Source organism: Hordeum vulgare, chromosome 2H (assembly GCF_904849725.1).
Source record: "Hordeum vulgare subsp. vulgare chromosome 2H, MorexV3_pseudomolecules_assembly, whole genome shotgun sequence".
NCBI lineage: Eukaryota > Viridiplantae > Streptophyta > Magnoliopsida > Poales > Poaceae > Hordeum > Hordeum vulgare.
The window spans coordinates 608,182,755-608,200,206 of record NC_058519.1 but is presented as its reverse complement, the minus strand read 5'-3'; positions in this window follow the sequence as shown (position 1 = coordinate 608,200,206).

The following is a 17,452-nucleotide window of genomic DNA, read 5'->3' as shown; positions in this document are numbered from 1 at the left end:
TATAGTTTGTTGATTTTGTATCTATGTATGAAGTGGGGGTATTATAAAAGAAATTTATGGTCGATGCTTATCTTAGAAAACATGCATCCAACAGACTGCTACTACACTTCTCAAGTTCTCAGGCTTCAGGAGAAATCCCTCCAGAAGTAACAATGTATGAGCAACTTAGCAAGCATATATTATTTCAGTTCATTTAGAATTGAAGAAGATCCCTGGAAGCATCTACCAAGAACTAGTAAATGGATGCGTGGTAGAATGCTGGTAGGAAAAGGCAGGACTCCTGTTTTGCATAACCAAACACAACGTCCACCCCACCATGCTCACTACTTGCTACTCCCTCGGTTCCTAAATACTTGTTGTTGGAGAACTAGATTAGTTCTTCCCAACTACAAATATTATGGTACAGAGGGAGTAGTTGCTATGTGGTTTCAGTTTGGAGGTGTGATGATCCAGGTAGACGCATGCTCTCGAGCCCTTTACAATCGTCCTTACCGTACGCGAGAGTTTTCTCATATGTAGTTACCAAAAGAATCTTCTACACTGTGAAGTTGAATTGGTACGAGCAAAATGTATCATCAGGTAACTAGTTCGCCAAGGGAGGGACACCCAGAACAATAAAAGAACACCTGGTTACCCGTGTGCTAATTACAACAATATTGAATTGCATGAAAGCGTCCATCACATGGTTGTTACACCACAAAATGTGCCTATTTAAACGTGAGAAGAGAGATGGAGCAACAATTCATAAAGAATCCCACCAAGGAGCAGAGCTTAGTCGTTGCTATTTTCATTTCAGCCTACCACATATACATGTATGCAAGTTTTGCACTTAATTGCAATGGCTTTTCGATGTTGTTGAACCCATCTACATCTAGGATTGGGAACCATCAGGATTTACAACTGCGCAAGCTTGGGTTTCTACTGGAAGTAATATCACTAAGTTGGTCGGGTGGAGATGGACTCCTTCAATTTTTTCCCATCATAGCACGTTTAATTAAGTAGGCAGAACTCTAGAATCGAACTGATGCATCGATACTTATAAGGTAGTGGTGCTGTCTTCTTTCGATGTTGTGTGTCTTGGATTAAGTTGGGACATATCTTTCAATTACACTTGAGCAGGAGAGTACTGGGGTGTAGACTTCCAACTATTGTGTTTGAAGCATAGGAATGCAATATCCTATTCTATGCAAAATTATTAGTAAATTATTGCATTCCAAACACCATATTGTCATCACATTGATGTGATAATTAAACTAGTTCAAGTGTATTATGGCATTCTACCCTTGGTTTTCTCTGAGAAATTTAGGAATACCAACAAAGACAAGACTGCAATTTCTTTTTTATTTGTGCAAGGTTCTAGCGTTTTCCAAGATTAACGCTTGATTTTGTGTACCGTGTGAAGAAACTTTATACCACCGACTTCCTATTAGGGCCTCTTTGTTTCTTATAGTTCTAATAAAATGTGGGATTGCTATGCGAAAATGAAAATGTGAGAACTGAACTAATTCTAGCGTGTTCAAGCATTCTACAATTGATAGTCTTTCCAAATACTATAATGTCATCACATTCACATGATAATTGAACCAATTCTAGTGTGCTGGCCTCGATTTTCTCCCACAATTGTGAGTGTCAACATGGACAAGACATCAATTCCCTTTTTATGTGTCCTAAGTTGCGTAACAAAAAACGGATGCTGCTGCATTCATATTTAGGGCATCTATGTTCATCAGGATAGGAGTATAGTCGAATTGAGATGTAAGTTAATTGGTTGCATTGGATAGAGAAAAAAAATACAATTCTCCTCAAAGCCTATGCGTATGTCATAACTGTTATTGAAAGAAAGAAAAAAATCCGTGTGGTCTAAGACTCGATGGAATTATTTTTCGTTGTAATTACAAGTAGAGTACACCATAAAAATCATATGGTATGAACCCTACAAGCGAGATGATAGATTCTTAAGAAATGGAACCCTTAAAATTCTTATGAAATTCATTTGAACCATAGAGGCCCTTACAAGTAGTTTCCTTATAGTTTGCGATTTTGTATCTATGTACGAAGTAGGAGTATTATAAAAAAAAGTATAGTCAATGTTTATCTGTGGAAAACATGCACGTCTTACATTATCCAACGGACTGCTACAAAACTTCTCAGGCTTTTGGGGAAATCTCTGGCACATAATAATGTATAAGCAAGACCCCAAAATACAATGTATAAGCAAACATATTTCATGCCGATTCATTTAAAATTTTGAGCTGATCCCTGGAAGCATCCTACGAGGAACTAGTAAATGGAAATGTACTAGAATCCTGAAAGGAAATGCATGACTCTTGATCCGCGATAGTGATAGAGCTACCACAAAAAAATTGGGCAGGTCAGATAGTACAAACTGTGCTACCATACTAAAAATCAGTACATTATTGTAGGATGGACTTGATGTAAAACATTTTTTGCTTGAATTTTGGATGGGCCACGACCTTTTGGCCTTGTCGTGGCCCCGCCAGTGATCCTCGGTGAGTTGTGTGCTCTGGTGACCTTCTACAATTGACCAAATGTAAATGGTTTTCTTTCAAAAGTGTGAAGATGAAATAATACGAGCAAAATATATTACCGTGGAGCTACTTTTCCGAAGGATGGACATTCACAGTAAATTAATGCCGAATTACCCATGTGCTCATTATGATACTATTGAATTGCATGAAAGCATCGATCACATGGTTGTTGTGACAAACGATGTTCCTATTTAGGTGCGAGAAGGGAGGTATAGCAACAATTGGTAAGAAGTCAATGTGCCTTGACCAAGGAGTAGAGCTTAGTCATTGTTAGGTTAATCTTAGCCTACCACATATTCAATATACGCAACTTTTGTATTTTGTTGGGATTGCTTTTTCAATGATGTTGAAACCCACATCCATCATAGGACTGAGAACCATCAGGATTTGCGACAACACCGACTTTGATGCTTCTATGAAGTAACATCAACAATGTAGTTAGGTGGAGATGGACTCCTTCGGGAATTTGCCATCCTACTGCATTTTGTTAAGTAGGCACAAGTCAATTATTGGATTTATATCTCAATATGAATGAAACTACATTGCTGCCTTGCTTCCACGTCCCGTGCCTTGGAGCGAGTTGGGGTGTGTGTTACAATTACACTAGACAAGAGTATCTTTCCAAGTGCCATGCCGTGGATGTTGACCGCCAACTATTGTGGTTGAAGCATAGAAAATGATATCATGTTTTACACCAAAATTAAGTAAATTATTGTGATCCAAACAACACGATGTCCAAATTCTAGCATGTCATGTCCGTATGCGTTGTTTTGGGTATCTAAGATCATGCATATTTAAGATAGCTAGTAAATGGAGATACTATCATGACACTGATTTAATAGGGAACATCCATTGAGTGTTATCTTCCTGTGTGTCTTGTTGTGATCTTGTGTTTCATGTTAGCACCATTGTGGCCTGGACATGGTCAGAGGTGATATGCTTGGTTTGCATTTTCGCCCGATGGCAGTTTCATTAACGCAAATGCATTGCATTCCTACATATGTATTATGATCATCACTCGTTTCATTGTCATCTTCTGACCAAGGCAATTGTGCTAGGCTTCATTAAATAATGATAGGATAATTTTTGGTATGTCCGTGATTGTATATTGTGAAGATTATGGTTGCTTACCTATTTTTTTGCACATAAGTCACTAGTGGAAAACGGGCCTTTGGCCGGGACCCTTTAGTCCCGGCCTGCCAATTCTCAATGCCTCCCTCGAGGCTTTAGTACCGGCCCGTAAGGAGCCTTTAGTCCCGGTTCGTGTCCCAAACCGAGACTAAAGGGCTACGCGGCGGGCAGTGGTGGTGGCAACCGTTCGTATCCCCCTTTAGTCCCGGTTGGTGGCTCAACCCGGGACTAAAGGCCTAACATGTGGCCTGCCGTAGTGGTGGAAACCGTTGGTATACCTCTTTAGTCCCGGTTGGTGGCTCAACCCGGGACTAAAGGCCCAAACGGTTTGCATCCCGCGTCGTTTCGGGCGATGAAAAGCACGAACCGAAGCACACAGTCGCCATTTCTCTGTTTCTTCTTCTCTCTCGCTCTTGCTCTCTGTTCTTCTCCTCTCTTCTTCCCTTCTCTTCTTCCACCATGCCAACTAAATTTCTTAAGGTGCTCGCACATGGCACGACCAAGCTCGATGTCGTGTACACGAACGAGAGCAGGGAGGTGCCGTTTTTTCTTCAACAGTTAAAGGAAAAATGGTTTGACGACGCAATGGAGCATGAGAAGTTCTTGGGGCTTGATCTGGAGTACACGGCCGATCAACATGGTGTTGTCATCATCCAACTATGCTTCGCACGCCATGTCTTGATCTTCCAATGGGCGAGGTAAGTTTTGAGGCTTTCTTTGATCCAAGATAATGACATTGTAAGTTTAATTGTTACAATCATAGTTGGTTCCCTTCAAATAGTTGTAGTAAAACAATTTTGATTAGTTGAAGGGGAACACAATCTAATTGGAATAGTGTTCCATAATCTGAAAAATCGTATTAGAATCAACTAGTGTTTAATATGTTCCATTGGAATCATAGTTGGTTCCCTTCAAATAGTTGTAGTGAAACAATTTTGATTAGTTGAAGGGGAACACAATCTGATTGGAATAGTGTTCCATAATCTGAAAAATCGTATTAGAATCAACTAGTGTTTAATATGTTCCATTGGAATCATAGTTGGTTCGCTTCAAATAGTTGTAATGAAACAATTTTGATTAGTTGTAGTGAACACAATCTGATTGGAATATTGTTCCACAATCTGAAAAATCTGATTGGTTCAATATGTTCCATTGAAATCATAGTTGTAGTGATACAATTTTATGCGGTGTTCTTTGATCCAAGGTTATGAAAATTGCATATAGCTAGTGATCTCTCTAGGTTCCATTGGATAGCAATATGATATATATGTCATAGTCATGAAAATTGCATATAGCTAGTGATCTCTCTAGGTTCCATTGGATAGCTATAGTGATCTCTCTAGGTTCCATTGCATATGTTCTATTTGAATCCTAAAGATAATTTTCTCTTTAGTTGTAGTGAAACATGTTTCCTTATTGCAGCAGTATGTAACATTTGTTCCATTTTAATTTGTTTCTGTTGCAGGAGTGACAAGCATTGTCCAGAACTCATGGACTTCCTTCGCAGCGGCATCACTTTTGCTAGCGTTGACATAAGGAACGACAAGCTGAAGATGAGGCACAACTTCGGTATTAAGATACCAGCTGGTTGCCTCGTTGATCTCCAAACGGTATTCAGGCTTCGACATGAGAGGACTTCGATGGCTCATATGGAAGTTGCCTTGATCGACGAGGAATATGGTGATATGAAGACTAGTTTCTCAAAGTCTCAGCACAAACTTTGGGAGAAGGGCCCACTTGATCCTATCAACATTGAGTATGCAACAAAAGATGCATACGTTTCATATGAGTTGTACCGCAAGATTCGAGTCGTCAACTATGGCCAGCCTCACCTCGAGGAAGGTGGACATTCTGATTCAGACGAGTAGTGTTCTCAACGTCGAACACTTGTATATATATCTATGGTAGCTATTATTATGTACTGTTTGGACTAGTATCATGTACTGCTTGGACCAATTTATATATGTCTAGTTTTTGTTTGTGCCATTATAGTTTCCAAATTTGAATGGTTTAGCCCTTTCTAACTTCATTTGCTACTTTTGAATGGTTTAGCCCTTTCTAACTTCATGGTCTCATGCATTTCGACCACATATATATACAAAAAGAAGTGTCCATCATACATGAGAGAAGAAGAATGCGGACTGTTGTTGTGGGGGTTGCTTCTCCTTCTTATCTTTGTGCTAGATATTTGTTATGCACTAGGGGAATAAGGAGTAGCGACCATCATCGACGGTCGAAAAATGAGGTGAGGGAGTGTCCACCATACATGAGAGAAGAAGAATGTCGACTGTTGCTGTGGGGGGTCGTTTCTCCTTGTTCTCCTTGTGCTAGATATTGGTTATGCACTAGGGGAAGTAGGAGTAGCGACCATCATCGACGGTTGAAAAATCAGGTGAGCTAGTGTCCACCATATATGATAGAAGTAGAATGTCGTCTCTTATTGTGGGGGTCGCTTCTACTTCGAGAGAGATTGTCCGTTTTGTACACGAAGTGCATCCAGTTTTTGTCGTAGCCCTCTCAACTTTTTAACACATGTTATGTGGGTGAAATGATGATAGCATGCCAACTTTCAACATTTTCAGAGTTCATTTGTAGTGCTTTTCAATTTCAGGGTCAACTAGCTAAAAAAAAGTAAATGCACGAAAAATACCAAATGAAGTCAGAAATTGCTGAAAATTTGTGATGTGCCTTTGAATGGTGCATTTTGAACACACAAAAAGTATGGAGTTCAAATAAGTTCAAAAAAATGAAATTCCTTTGTAAGAGATGAGTTCTCGTTCGAAACGCAGATACTTCGAGAGAGATTGTCCGTTTTGTACACGAAGTGCATCCAGTTTTTGTCGTAGCCCTCTCAACTTTTTAACACATGCTATGTGGGTGAAATGATGATAGCATGCCAACTTTCAACATTTTCAGAGTTCATTTGTAGTGCTTTTCAATTTCAGGGTCAACTAGCTCAAAAAAAATAAGTAAATGCACGAAGAATACCAAATGAAGTCAGAAATTGCTGAAATTTTGTGATGTGCCTTTGAATGGTGCATTTTGATCACACAAAAAGTATGGAGTTCAAATAAGTTCAAAAAAATGAAATCCCTTTGTAAGAGATGAGTTCTCGTTCGAAACGCTCATACTTCGAGAGATATTGTCCGTTTTGTACACGAAGTGCATCCAGTTTTTGTCGTAGCCCTCTCAACTTTTTAACACATGCTATGTGGGTGAAATGATGATAGCATGCCAACTTTCAACATTTTCAGAGTTCATTTGTAGTGCTTTTCAATTTCAGGGTCAACTAGCTAAAATAAATAAATAAGTAAATGCATGAAGAATACCAAATGAAGTCAGAAATTGTTGAAATTTTGTGATGTGCCTTTGAATGGTGCATTTTGAACACACAAAAAGTATGGAGTTCAAATAAGTTTTAAAAAATGAAATCCCTTTGTAAGAGATGAGTTCTCGTTCGAAACGCTGATACTTCGAGAGAGATTGTCCGTTTTGTACACGAAGTGCATCCAGTTTTTGTCGTAGCTCTCTCAACTTTTTAACACATGCTATGTGGGTGAAATGATGATAGCATGCCAACTTTCAACATTTTCAGAGTTCATTTGTAGTGCTTTTCATTTTCAGGGTCAACTAGCTCAAAAAAAAAATAAGTTAATAGTTTGGATAGTCAAAATAATTACTTTTGAAAATAGAAAATAGTTTTGCATTATTTATTCAATTTCAAACACTTTTCATTATCATAGTTTTGTCAAATTCTCAGATATGCAAAAAGAATTTTTAATAAACATAGTTTTTAATTGAAAATAACAAAATAGTTAATAGTTTGGATAGTCAAAATAATTACTTTTGAAAATATAAAATAGTTTTGCATTATTTATTCAATTTCAAACACTTTTCATTATCATAGTTTTGTCAAATTCTCAAATATGCAAAAAGAATTTTTAATAAACATAGTTTTTAATTGAAAATAACAAAATAGTTAATAGTTTGGATAATCAAAATAATTACTTTTGAAAATAGAAAATAGTTTTGCATTATTTATTCAATTTCAAACACTTTTCATTATCATAGTTTTGTCAGATTCTCAAATATGCAAAAAGAATTTTTAATAAACATAGTTTTTAATTGAAAATAAAAAAATAGTTAATAGTTTGGATAGTCAAAATAATTACTTTTGAAAATAGAAAGTAGTTTTGCATTATTTATTCAATTTCAAACACTTTTCATTATCATAGTTTTGTGAGATTCTCGGATATGCAAAAAGAATTTTTAATAAACATAGTTTTAATTGAAAATAACAAAATAGTTGATAGTTTGGATAGTCAATATAATTATTTTTGAAAATATAAAATAGTTTTGCATTATTTATTCAATTTCAAACACTTTTCATTATCATAGTTTTGTCGGATTCTCAAATATGCAAAAAGAATTTTTAATAAACATAGTTTTTAATTGAAAATAACAAAATAGTTAATAGTTTGGATAGTCAAAATAATTACTTTTGAAAATAGAAAATAGTTTTGCATTATTTATTCAATTTCAAACACTTTTCATTATCATAGTTTTGTCAAATTCTCAAATATGCAAAAAGAATTTTTAATAAACATAGTTTTTAATTGAAAATAACAAAATAGTTAATAGTTTGGATAGTCAAAATAATTAATTTTGAAAATAGAAAATAGTTTTGCATTATTTATTCAATTTCAAACACTTTTCATTATCATAGTTTTGTCAAATTCTCAAATATGCAAAAAGAATTTTTAATAAACATAGTTTTTAATTGAAAATAACAAAATAAGTTAATAGTTTGGATAGTCAAAATAATTAATTTTGAAAATAGAAAAAAATTGAAACTATATGAGAAATCATAGAGAAAATTCAATCTAAATTCAAAGTGAACTCACTTTGAATTTAGATTGAATTTTCTCCACAATTTCGAATATAGTTTCAATTTTCAGTAAGTTTAGGCCCGTAAGCCTGCTTTAGAAAGGAGCTCGATGGACAAGCTGCGACGGGGCTTATAAACAAGTGTTAGTCCCCCTCGCTGGGCGAGGTGGGACTAAACTTATCGTGCAACCGAGGAGGGGCTTTAGTCCCGGGTGGAGCCACGACCCGGGACTAAAGACACCCTTTAGTCCCGGCTGGAGCCACGCACCGGGACTAAAGACCCCCTGCTTCCCGCCTCTTGGTCTGCCCGAAAAGAGGCCTTTAGTCCCGGGGCGTGGCTCCACCTGGGACTAAAGGGGGTCTTTAGTCCCGGCTCGTGCCACGCACCGGGACTATAGATCCACCTATTTAAGCGGGACTTCGAAAATTTCCAACCCAATTCGTCCATTTCTCTTCTTCCTCTCGTTCTCCTGCCCGGCGCGACACAACGACGAACTCGACGACGCCGTCAGGCTGCCCTCCGTCCTGCTCGCCGCCGCCTGCCGTCCTCCTCGCCGCCGCGCCGTCCTCCTCACCGTCCTCCTCGCCGTCGCGCCGTCCTCCTCGCCGTCCTCCTCGCCGCGCGCCTTCGACACCTCCGGCCGGTAAGCCCTTCGCCCCCTCCTCCCCAACACCCCTACGAGTAGAAGAAAAGAAGAAAAAGGAGAAGAAAAGAAGAAAAAGGAGAAGAAAGGAAGAAAAAGGGAAGAAAAGAAGAAAAATATTTTTTTGTCATTTAATTCCAATTGTTATTAGGTTTGTGCTAGATTATTAGGGTTAGTAATATTTAGAATTAGGAAAAAGGAAAATAAGAAGAGGAGGAGAAGAAAAGAAGTAAAAGGAGAATAAGAAGAGGAGGAGAGGAGAAGAAAAGAAGAAAAAGGAAATTAGTAATATTGTATATGCTTAAGTGTTAATAGTTTAATTTTGCTATTGTATATGCTTAAGTGTTAATAGTTTATTTTTAGCAATAAAATTAATAGAACTAGTTTATTTTTTAGTTCATTTTACGATGCCTATCCCGCATCCTCGTCGTCGACTCGGCGGAGGACACCTGCTTGATCAGAGGGGCCCTGTCCGGGACTGGGCTCCGCCCGGCTGGTATTGGGAGGTGCTACCTTCCGGGGGGCGTAGGTTGGTGAGGAGCCAGCCCGTCGTTGACCCGATCCTTGTTTGGTGGCGGTCGCGTGGGCCTGTGAGGGTGCCGAGGCTTCCGGACACCGCGGAGGTGGTACGTCACCGTGTCAGCGAGGAGGATGAGCACGTCCATCGCTACATGGTTGCGTTGGAGGGCAGGTTCGAGCATACTTGGCAGGTTCTTCGGGGATCTCACTGGAGCTATGATCCTGTGATGGTTCCTTCTCTTTGGGTGTCCATCGCCCGCGCCGATACCCGTCGGGCGCTACGGTTCTAGATGTATCAGTGATGCTATATGTATGATAGTATTGGAGGACTATTAGTGATAATATTCGACGACGTACGGACAGAAGAGATGATGTATTTGCTTATAATTGAATGCATGCTAATTTGAATACTACTTTATTTTACGATTTTGGTTTTGCCACGACCCGGGACGAAAGTTGTTTTGGAACGGAGTTCCTGATAGAATAATTCTTTTTTGGTACAAAGGTTAAGAGAATCCATTTTTTTGCAGAACTATGGATCCACATATCAGGAACCTCGAAGAGGAAGAACTTCTCGAAGATATAATCAAAGACGGCCCCGACGTTGAACCAGCTGAATCTCCGTCGTCATATCTAAACCACGACGTTGGAATGGAGGTCGAGCGACACGAAGATGAAGCCGATGGGGCAGGAGATAGGTCCAATGACGGAGAAGGTGATAGCTCCACTGATGGAGAAGCCGGTGAAGAAATAATAAAGTCCGGCGAGGTATACATATGAAGTTCGACAATCACTTGTAATATGTGAAAAATATTGGAGATAGCTCTATATTGTATACATATACATTCATTTGACGAATGTTTCTCCCTCTTAGGCCTCCACATCGAGCAAAACTACGAAACGAGGCCCGACTAGAAAGTTGGATGCACGGACGCATTACACCTTTGAGGTGATAATACCTACGGGCGAACCCAAGCTTCCTAAGAATGCTGCTGACACATTCAAGAAGCAATGCGGAGTTCTCGTTAGGGATCACGTCCCGATCAGCTTTCGGGAGTGGAACAAGCGCAAAGGGGCAACCGATAGTGACTATGTCACCGAAAGGTACAAAGATAATCTTTGGAATGATCTCATGTCACATTTCAACCTGCCAGAATGTGAGAATGAAGACGCCGCAGACAAACTGAGGGCCAAAGTCAAGCAGTGGACTCTAAAGAAGATGGTCGAACTGTTCCGTAGCTGGAAGAAGAAGCTATGGAAAAACTATCTGAAGACAAAGAAAGTGCCAGTATTCGAGGGGTATCTAGCCAAGCAGGCGAATCACTGGAAGGCATTTCAAGAGTACAAGGAGTCAGAAGATGCCCAGGCATTATCATGAAAGAACAAGATAAATGCCGACAAGAAGAAATATCACCACAAGGTGGGGCCAGGGGGCTATGAGACTGCCATCCCAAAGTGGGATAAGAAAGAGCAAGATCTGCTAGATAAATGCATCGTACTTGAACCACTCCGTGATGAGTGGGAATTGAGAGCAAGAAATTGGTTCCTTGCGCATGGTGGGTCATACGACGAACAAAAAGGGGACCTCATCTGCAATGACGGTCTTAGGATACCCAGGGAGAATTGGAAAAGGATAGTGAAAGAAATTAAGGAGGGAAGAAGAAAGTTCACTGCAGATAGAGATAAAGATTTGCTCACACTGGTCCTCGGCAATGACGAACATGGAGGACGAACGCGAGGCTTCGGTCCTTCTTACCCGTGGTGGCTTGGGTTAGCCAGAGACCAAGACACTTACAGAAGCCAAGAGAGAGCAAAGAAGCGGCAGCAGGATAAGGAGAACGACAAGTTCAACCAGTTGCTTGCCAGGATTAACGAGCAACAGAAGCAGTTTTATGAGCTTAGAGGAGTACCGCGCCAGGAAGATCCTGCACTTGATATTACCGGCGCCCCATCTAAGCGGAAAAGCAGCATGGCTGAATCTGAGGCCCCGCCCGACGATGCACGAAGAATGATAGAGGGCGGTCCCGGCTACCCCGTGGATGGAATCAAGGAGTCAACATCATGTGAACTCCATCAGAAATTCAAGAACATATCCATGAAGGTGGCTGTCGGACAAGCTTTACCTTCTGGCCCTGATGCACGCTGGCATGGCCGTGAGATTCCAGCTGGCTTTGCTAAAGTCGGGGTGGATGAAATCATGACGGGGTTTCATGATATGGAGCTCGACATAGCTGGACCCGAAGATGAGAGGACACTCGGAGAAGTACTGGGTGGAGTCATCCTATGGGACAAGAACTACATCAAGCTTCCAGGATCGGCCCCAAGAACAACACCGCCTCCGAGTCGTCGCAGGTCACCTACACCTCCATTACCTCCAAGCCCTCCACATGACGTCGGCCAGCACAACATGAGTCCATCTCGATCACCGCCGCCGGACTTGGGTCGTTCGTCTCCGCCGCCGCCCGCACAGGATACTAAGCGGAAGCGTGCCACCAAGAACGCTCCGCCGATGATTCCTAAGCGACGGAGCCCCCCAAAGCGCAAACGGTCGCCCCTCCCAAAGGTACCTCATGCTAATCTGCCTATCAGACCTTATGATCGTACCCCCGAGGAAAACGCCAGGATAGCAAAGGAACATCATGATGCGCAGATGAAAAAAAAGGAACCCGAGCCCTGCCCGGAATACACCGAGAAGCAAATAGCATGGGCAAAAGACTTCATAACCCTCCCATCACAGTATGACTTACACTATAAGCCTGATGACTATACACGCACATTGCAGAAGGAAGTGAAAAAGAGCAGCTCACGTGCAAGTGCAAGTGGGAGCAAATCAAGTTCAACTACAAGCAAGAAAAAATCAGACGTTCCTCAGCTTGGACAATAGGCCAAACAGTCGATCCCACCCCTCAAGGTGTTAACTGAGAATGTTCCCCATCCGGTGCAGGGGTAAGATTTTGAAAGAGCAAAGGAGTTGGCGGCTCAATGTGGTATCTCGGTTGAAGATTTGCTGGCTTCCCAAGACGACAGGATACCCAAGGCTGTGGTAGCCCCTAAGCCACAGTTTGTCATGGGAGAGCCTTTGGTCAGCAAAGATGATCTCCCAACAAATATGCGTTACTTGCATCAATGGTACTTAAGTGAATCCAAGAATGGGAGAACGATGATCGTGCTGAGTGTCCTACGGGAGTACTACGGCCGCTCCGAAGAAATCCATAGCGACTTTGATGAACTCTTCCAGATGTACAATGGCGACGCCCTCGACAAATCGCTTATGAGTTGCTATTGTCTGTAAGTTTTTCAATTCGTTGTCTACATATAACTTGTTTAGTTATTTCAATTCATTGTCTATATATAACTTGTACTCTATTATGCAGAATGAAGATTATGGATTGTAAAAGTAAGACCATCCTAAATATTGGGTTTATTGATCCAGATAAAATACATATAGCGACGCTAACTGATAAACCCAAGGAGACGGAGGAAACCCTTCTAAGGTTTCTAATAGATCAAAATTTCTGTGACCACATACTGTTTCCATACAACTTCAGGTGAGGGTGTTTACTCTGTTGTGTCCATTCACTTATAAGTGTAATTGATAAGTTACTGACATATATATATATATATATATATATATATATATATATACACACACACACACACACACATGTGCAGCTTCCATTGGATTCTGTTGGACATTCAAATTGATAAGAGAAGAGTTGATGCCTTCGACCCATTATCGAGACATTTGGAACAATTCCAAAGCCTGCAGGACATGCTCCAAGGGTAATTTTAATCATTCTTGCGTTCTATCGGTCTCTTTCGATGATTTTTGGATATATCAATTAATGAAAAACTTAGCAAATCATTATCCTTGTCGGGCAGGGTTTGGAAGCGGTTCAAGTGCGTGACTCCCGGTAAATTTCCTGAGAAGCTGACCTTTAGAGCGGCTCAGGTAAGTAGTAGTATGATATACTTCTATTAATTTTCAATACATTTATGATGCTAGATTATTATTTTGATTATATATATTCTATTCTCGTAAAGTGCGACCAGCAGCCACGGGGAACGCATCTATGCGGATACTATGTTTGCGAGACCATTCACACGTTTACCTCTGAGCTCAAGGATCACAGATTCGACGTAAGCAATGAACATTCACACCTCTATTTTTACCCGTCATTCTTTGTTATCATGATTGATATTCATATTCATCTCCTCTTCTTATATAGCACACGACCATGAGGACGAAGGTCCTACCAGAGCAACGCGCGATTGCTGTTGCAGAGGAGCTTGCGGAATTTCTGAGGATGGAAGCTATAGATGACAAAGGACGATTTAGTGTAAATAGGGGCCATTACTGATGTTCGTCCATGTAATCGAATAGACGGGCTGTAGTCCCGATAATTCAGATCTGCATATAATTGTATATATATGCTCGCTTGTAAGATAAGTTAATCTTATATATATATGCATAATTATTTTTATTTAAATTATATGAAAACTAATTCCCGAACACCAAACGAGGCATCACGTTAATCTCCCGAACACCTAAACCCTAAAACCCTAAAACCCAAAAATAATTTCATTAAAAAAAACCCCCCCAAAACCAGCAAAATCTGAAAATCTTTAGTCCCGATCCGTGTAACGAACCGGGACTAAAGGGCCTGCCCCTGGGGCGCTACGAGGTGCCCATGTGGAGCACCTTTAGTCCCGGCTTGTAACATGGCCGGGTTTAAAGGTTAGGCCTTTAGTCCCGCCCCTTTAGTCTCGGTTGCTGAACCGGGACTAAAGCCCCTTACGGGCCGGGGCTATAGGCCCTGTCCCCACTAGTGAGTGATAGGGTGGCTTGTAACAACAGATGCAAGAGCGTGTGATTGATACATGGAAAATATGTTACCAGGGAGCTAGCTCACTAAAGGAGCGATGCTCACAAGAAAACAAGAATGCGAAATTGCCCACGTTGTGCTCATTATGGTATTGAATTGCATGAAAGCATCCATCTAATTAAGTGTGTGAAGAGAGATGAAACCATAATTTGCAAAGAGGCCTCCACGCGAACAACGAGCAGTGCTTTGTTCGTGGCTACGTTCATTTCATTACATATTCAGCGTACACAAGTTCTACACTTAATTGGAATTACTTTCCCAATCTTTTGAAACCCACATGGATATTAGGAATGAGAACCATCAGATTGGAGACTGCATACATTGCCAAGGTGGTCATGTTAGAATAAATTCGAGGCTCGTAGTGAATCATTCTAGGACCAATCAATCACACCAACATGACACCCATATTTGTTAACGAGGTTCACCAATATGGCTACATCCTCAGGGTGTGACTACGGACGCTCCTGCCCGTGACACCGCCACAAGACCGCACCCCGGCCTCCCGGGTGCCGACACATGCCACCGGCTCCCCCTACATGCCTGTGCTATTATGTTGGCATAGATTATATCATGTGTCTAACCCTACTATGTACACTAGTAGAAAAAGGGGCTTCCGTCCCAGCTCAATTTACACATTAGTCCCGGTTCCATTACGAACCGGGACTAATGTTAGCATTAGTCCCGGTTCGAACGGCAAGAGCGCCGGTCGGTCATTAGTCCCGGTTCAAAAGGGACCTTTAGTCCCGGTTCGTGTCTCGAACCGGGACTAAAGGGTTTGGAGGCTTTAGTCCTGGTTCGTGTCTTGAACCGGGACTAAAGGGTAGACCTTTAGTCGCGGTTCGAGACACGAACCGGGACTAAAGGGGTTCTGTATTTTTATTTTTTCCTGTTTTTAAATTTTATTTCTGTTTGTAGTTTGTGTTTTAAATTGCTTATATCTTTTAGAATATTTAATTTTTTTTGAGTGATTCTTTTTGCATTAGATTCAAAATTTTGTCTAGTTTCTGTTTGTGCAATTAGTTTTTGAATTTGAATGGTTTAAATTTGAATTTGTTCAAATTTGCTTCAAACCCAAATTATGAATAACTTGAGTTTACAAATAGTTTTTAATTTAATTATTTTTTCTCCTAGTCATCTGTTAGATTGTTATCACAATAAGATTTATTTGGTTATTTTTAGAATAATTTAAATTCGGATTTTAATTAAAACAATATTGTTTTGCTTATATAGTTGTTTTAGTCATTTAATTGTTGTTTTTTATTATTTTTAGTTAGTACTTTCTGTAGATTTTAACATGTTATAGTATGGTGCATATTGAATGCATAAAAAGTCTGGAATTAAAATCATTTTAATAAAATGCCTTTGTAGCAGATGGGTTTTCGTCTGAAACCTTGATACTTCGAAGGATGATCCAGTTTGTACACGAAGTGCATCCAGTTTTTATCGTAACTCTCTCAACTTTTTAGCACATGCCATGTGGGTGAAACTATGATACCATGTCAACTTTCAACCTTTTCAGAGTTCATTTGTAGTGCTTTTCAATTTCAGGGTCAATTAGCTCAAAAAAGTAATTAAATGCATGAAAAATTTATGATGTGGCTTTAAATGGTGTATTTTAAACACAGAAAAAGTATGGAGTTCAAATAAGTTCAAAAAAATGAAATCCCTTTGCAATAGATGAGTTTTCGTTCGAAACCCTGATACTTCGAAAGAGATTGTTCATTTTGTACACGAAGTGCATCCAGTTTTTGATGTAACCCTCTCAACTTTTTAGCACATGCTATGTGGGAGAAATGATGATACGATGCCAAGTTTCAACCTTTTCAGAGTTCATTTGTCGGGCTTTTCAATTTCAAGGTCATTTAGGTCAAAAAATCATTAAATGCATGAAAAATAGCAAATGAAGTTATAAAGGGTCGAAATTTAGGATGTGGTTTTGAATGGTTTATATTGAATGCACAAAATGCATAAAATGTCTGAAGTTGAAATAAGTAAAAAAATAAAATATCTTGCTAGCAGATGGGTTTTCGTCCGAAACCGTGATACCTCGAAGGAGATGGTCCAGTTTGTACACGAAGTGCATCCAGTTTTTGTCGTAACCCTCTTAACTTTTTAGCACAAGCTATGTGGATGAAATGATGATACCATGCCAAGTTTCAACATTTTCAGAGTTCATTATAGTTCTTTTCAATTTCAGGGTCATTTAGCTCAACATAGCAAAATAAAGTTAGAAATGGTTAACTCTGGCTTGGTTAACCTTAGTTGTGATTCTGGCGGGGACGGTGCTAGAAAATGTAGTCGACGGGTATGATTGGACTCTTGGCTAAAGGGGGATTCTGAAATTTTCAAACTCTACCCTCCCTGGACCGTCTTTTTTAGTTTTGTAGAAAATAAATAAAAATGCTAAAATCTTCAAAAAATAAAATCCTTTGAGATGTAGTTAGGTTTTAGTGCCTAGTTGGTATACAAATTTTGAGATATGAATTTGACCGTTTTTTCAAAAAAGGGAAAAATGTAAAACGGCCATAACTTTTGCATACGACGTCAAAAAAAAGTTCAATATATTGGGAATCGATTTCACCGGGGCTTGCCCGGTGAAGTTTTCTCAGATGCCCAAAATTCCAAATGTAAAAAAAGTTATGGCAAAAAGAAGTTTTTTCCACAAAAATAAGAAAAAATAATTTTATTTAAAATCTTTAGGTTGTTTTCATTGTAATTCACTATTATTATTACTTATTTTGTTTATTTTAATAATTGTTTGAATTCAAAAACTTAAATCATGTGACATGACATCAAAACCCTAGGTTGTTTAGGATTGATAGCTTACTATTGTCAG